Below are 5,766 nucleotides of genomic sequence, written 5' to 3' on the forward strand. Positions count from 1 at the left end.
GCCAATGAATTACTTTAGTTTTGTGTATGTTGTGTTGGAGTTCAAATGCTAAAATCTCTTTAATTCATGTTGTTTATGGAGGATGAAGTGGTTTGATTACTAGAGACTGTAAAATGCAGGTTTGCAGTCAAATACTGCATGCAAAAAAGGGTTAGAAAGGGAAAACAAAAATAAAATATAACTTAAAGGATATTCTTTTAGTAAAGGGTTTTAGGAAGGTGAATTTATTATACTGATGGAGTATATTCATATTCCTTCTACACGGCCAAAGAAATGTCTTTCTTTGCTTTTTCTGGAAGTGGATTGTCATTCTTCATTGATATTCTTAATTAAAATACTTTGTGAACTGAATAAGAATTTTGCTGTTGAATGAAGTAATATGCATTACATGAATTACATTCATTAATGCAGGAAGGAGAAATTGCTACCATTTGCAGCTGCAATCAGAAGGGTTTTTTTTTTCCTTGTTCCCCGCCTTCCACTGATGCTGAAAAATCTACACCCTTTAATTTATCAGTACAGACAATCATGTATAACACATGCTTATTATGATCTATTTACAGCAGCACTGAGTAGCTGCAGTGTGGTCAGCTGCATGATTTCTTCTCTTTTTGTAAGTAATGTAGACGGAAGTTAAAAGTGTTCACTCTTCTCACCAGTCCGTGGCCTACAGGTCTAATTTGCTTCTAGATGCCTGTAAGTCTTCCCCTAATAATTTCAAAGAAAAAAGAACCAATAGTAATATCAAATTAAAGGGTAACACACTAACACTTTGGAATAAGATAAGATATTTGTGCAGATCTTTCCCAAAAAGATCCATTCTGTACTATGAGCTTGTCTTTTGTTTTGTTTTAGTAAAGTCTTAACTGTAATAAAAAGAGTAGAAGTTTGATCTAATACAGGCAAATCAGGAATAACTGTCAGGTGGAAAAGGGAAAAACTTTCTTTATTTCAACATAAAATTAGCAGCCCACTAGAAATATTGTGTACTGAAAAGGTTTTGCTCCTGAGTAATAACAGCTTATCAACCTACTGAAAAAGAAAATAGAAACAGTCCCTGTTGAAGTGTTCTAAATCAAAACCAATATTGTGGATCAAAAAGGAAGCAAATGAAAAAAGAGTCAGAGCTTTCTGAAGACTGATTTTCTGAACACACTTATGGAACCAAACTTTCAGAACTCTGGAGGAAAGGCTACATTTTTCCGATGAAGTAGATATCGATGATTGGATGCTGTGAGAGTCTCCCATGTGGAGTTTGAAAACCTGTTTCTATTGGTCTTAACCAATACTATGTCACATGTTTCATATGTCTACTACTCTACAAATCTCTTGTATGAAAATCCCATGTATGCACATAGACATAGACAGCCTGCAGTGACATGTGGCATTTCTTAGAAGCTGTTTCGCCTCATATTGTTAAAGTTAGCCTCTGATTACTATGTTAAACTGATACTGTGTTTTGCTTTATGATGTTACCTGCTTAGGTATAAAATGCCATGTACTGGGAAATAAGATTAAAGAACCAGTTGAAATTGAAAGCAGAATTCTAGATTGCTTGGACTAGTGTGATACAATAACTCAGAAGAAAGAATCACAGACAGAATGTTAGGGGTTGCAAGGGACCTCTGAAGGCTGTCTAGTCCAACACCCTTGCCAGAGCAGGTTCACCTAGAGTAGGTTGCACAGGATGGCATCCAAGGGGAATTTTGAATATTTCCAGAGACAGACTCCACAACCTCTCTGGGCAGCCTGCTCCAGTGCTCCAGTAACTGCGTAAATAAGGTTTTCCTAATGTTTTGGTTGAACCTACTGTATTCCAGTTTGTGACCATTGCTCCTTGTCCAGTGACTGGACATCATTGAGAAGAGTCTGTTCTGATCCTCCTGACACCCACCCTAAGGTTATTTATAATTACGAGCCAGCAGTGTGCCCAGGTGGCCAAGAAAGACAGCAGCATTATGGGCAGCATCAGAAATAGTGTGGTCAGCAGGACTAGGGAGGTGACTGTCCCTCTGAACTCAGCACGGTTGAGGCCACACCTCAAGTACAAGGGTGGAGTTTTGGGACCCTCACTGCAAGAAGGACACTTATTTGCTGGAGCATGTTCAGAGCAGAGCCATGAGGCTGGTGAAGGGTCTGGAGCACAAGTCTTAGGAGGAGGGGATAACGGAATTGGGATTGTTTAGTGTGAAGTAGGGAAAGCTGAGCAGAGATGTTATTGCTCTCTACAACTACCTGAAAGAAGGTTGTAGTGTGGTGGGTGCTGGTCTCTTCCTCCAAGTAATGGTGACAGGACAGACTAGAGGAAACTGGTTCAAGTTGCCCCAGGGTAAGTTTGGATTGGATGTTGGAAAAAAAAATTATTCACTGAAAGACTGGTCAGGCATTAGAACGAGCTGCCCAGGGAAGTGGTGGCATTCTGGAGGCATTTAAAAAAAGGTGTGGACATGGCACTTCAGGGCATGATTTAGTTGACATGGTAGCATTAGGTTGGTGGTTCAACTCAACTATTGCAGAGGTCTTTTCCAACCTTAATTCTAAATGCCAATGACAGCTATTATATTACATAAAATAAAAAAATAATAATAAAAAATAAGATCTGTAACACTTTTGAACTACTATCAAGGACTAATACTGCTACAAATCCCACCCCATAAATTGTCTTCAATTTCAATGGTTATCAAAATTTTTTTAATCTCTGGATCTTCATGCATGGAAGTTGCTGCATAGGATGTTTTAACTTTGGTTTCTTAGTCACGTTTTGTAGATTCATTAAAGAAATCTTTGCAGTAGGAGGGGTGCTCAAACCATAGGTATAAAAAAGCTTGACAGACTAATTTAAGATTGACTGTTGGGCCCTCAGAACTTCTGTTAAGGAAGGTATTAGACATTTTAAATTGTAAACATTGAAGCTATCATGAAGTATTGTTATTTTTTTTTCCCTTCTCAATACTGAATATTTATATAACAGCACTACCCAAAGGCAAAGATCAGAAATAGGCTTAAACACATAAAGCAGCACAGATTAAGCAATATGACCGCTTGGAGGTTCATACCTATGCATGTAATTCAGTGTCACTTTGATTTAGGATCAGAACACGCCCTAGAACCAGTTTTTCTCCATTAATTATTTAAAGCTTTTCACTTCATTCAAATAAAATGAGGAAACAGTGACCACCACAAAAATCTGAATGATTGCCTAATATTTTTCAGTGTTAAACAGTGAGATTCTTATGATCAGTGATGTCATCGTTTAATTCACCATCAAAAAAAAAAAAATAAAAAAGGGAGATAAAAGAATTTAAATCTTCATTATTTGCAACATGGAGGAACATTTGTCTGTAAATGTCAAATGTTGTTTACAGAGCTAAAAGCATTAAGAATCAAGAATGGGATCAACGTACTTTGCAATATAAATTTGTAAAGGTTAATCTTCCATTATTAGTTTAGCTAAACAATGCTAAGCACAAAGTAAATTGCATAATGCAAGTCACCATAAATGTCTTCGGTCCTTTGTTCCAAGCTTTCTAAATACTGATTTATTTGATTTCACAGCCTTAAAGTCTGAATGTACATTCACATTGTCAAAAGATTATACAGTTATTTTAGTGCTCTTCATCTAAACAATAGAGGAAGCCAATAGCAAAGAAGAAAGTTAAATTTGTAATAATGAATCACAATCAATTGTTAAGAGTTCCTTGCAAAGAAAGAGAAGTGCATTTTCTTGAGAGTCAAGTGTAACTGTAGCCTTATTTGATTTCCTCATTTTCAGGCTATTCTTTTTTTTTGTGTTTTTTTAGCACTTTGATCTAGGAAACTAGACAGTACTGTATTTCTTACTACTCCTTACATGACAGTGGACAAAATAATGTCATCTTTGTTATGAAAGAAGCTGGGGAAAAAAGTATCTTTTCATTTAACAACATCACCCTAAAATACCTCTGCTCATTTACAGTGAAGAAATGACAGAGAAAGTGTTTTGTGTTTCAGCTTGACTTCTCAGATCTAGGAGTGTTGTCAGTTAATAGTCATCAGACAGCCAAGGACAGAACTCTTCTGTAAGTTTCACAAATATAGTAATTTTCTCTGTAAATAGCAGGGAAAGTTTGGTCTGAGTTATGAAATTACACATACTTGCAGCACAGAATATTTTTCCATACATTTATAAATGCTATGAGGAATGGGAGTTCTTAAAGCCATAAACAAGTATAGAAGAATATCATTAGTAATCTCTCAAAAGTTTCAAAATATCATGAACATTTTTATACAAAAAAAGGCTTTTGTTGGGATTTTTTTTTCAAGTTTTATTGTAGCCTGCTCTTATTCATATGACTATAAATACTCTGGATTTAATTTCAGCTTTATCATGGTGACAATACAGAGATCCTTCAGATGGGAGCAAATGAAATTGCCACTTATTGAAATGCTCCTTTACATTAACATCACAGCACAGGAAGAAGACTTATGTATATGAGGCTAATTACAGGGATGGCTCATAAGGAAGCCACAATGTACATAATGGACTATTAATTCCTCTCCTCTTTTTATGTACCATGGACTTGGAAAACAAGAGAGAAGATTGGGTTTAACAACTGGCTGCTTAAAATAAACTTTCATTTAAATCTTTGAAGAAGCAAAGTCTCAAACATTCCTTGTTAAAAAGACTTGCATAACAATGACCTTTTGAATTATATGGGGGGTTAGATTTTTAAGCAAAATTATATATATTATATATGAAAACCTTGTATATAAACCTGAGTAGGAAGAAGACGATTACTTCTTGTGTTACTTTTGATAGAAGATTATGTTAATTTCTGTTGATCATTTTCAGTATCAAATGATTTAACAGCCCCTTCTAATCATTGGCAACTATACTTAAAAAATAGATCCCAAGTTTTCTTGGGATCTGCTACACTAAAGTATTTGGATATTAACTAGCACTGGTTCAGGTTGCTTATTCACCATAACAGAAAAGAAAGAAATCACTATTAAAAATAAATGTCAATGTATTTACTAAACCACCTCAATGTCTTTTTCTTTGGTGAATCAGGCAAAATTTATATTACTTTTGTCCGTCTATGGCATCCATCTATCACCTCAAAGTGGCTAAGTACTGACAGAAAAGCTGTGGAAATCTGGATCCTATTGTTTCACCTACTAACTGGAGCCTTGAGTAAGAGACAGGAAACAAAAGATGTGGTTCATTCTGTTTCCCAGCAGCCAACAATCAAGGATCTTTACAGGGACTACGGAAGAAAATCACTGCTGTAAAAAATAATATTGATAGTTTAGCTCTGCAGTAAGGTGAAACACTCAGTGAAATTACATGTGATTTCTCCAGCAAAATGCAGAAGTTTTTCTTCCAAAACTAAGATTCTCTCAAGTGATCTCAAATAAAGTCTTTTAATAAGGGCTTTGTACAAGGAAAGTTTTTGTCTGCCTTTTGGAACTGCACAGTGACAACCCTGAAGAGACTGTCAGCTGCTTCCCCTCCACCACCACTGCCCTACACCTAGGTATCTGTGATGAGGGCACTCAGGAGATGCATACACAGAATAATTATTTTCTATATTTTTCATGACTATTTTTAGTTTTATAGCAGAAAATCTTATTACATCACTCAACTAATTTTCTTTTTAAAAGTAAGACTGTATTTACATACTGTCATAAGTAATTTAGATCATAGAGCTTTTTAAAATTTTTTTCTCTTAACACTCAAGTTAACAACAGTTTTAAAAAGTAACCCAGTAGCATTCTAAAGATGTG

The sequence above is a fragment of the Heliangelus exortis genome, chromosome 2, assembly GCF_036169615.1.
Source record: "Heliangelus exortis chromosome 2, bHelExo1.hap1, whole genome shotgun sequence".
Taxonomy (NCBI): domain Eukaryota; kingdom Metazoa; phylum Chordata; class Aves; order Apodiformes; family Trochilidae; genus Heliangelus; species Heliangelus exortis.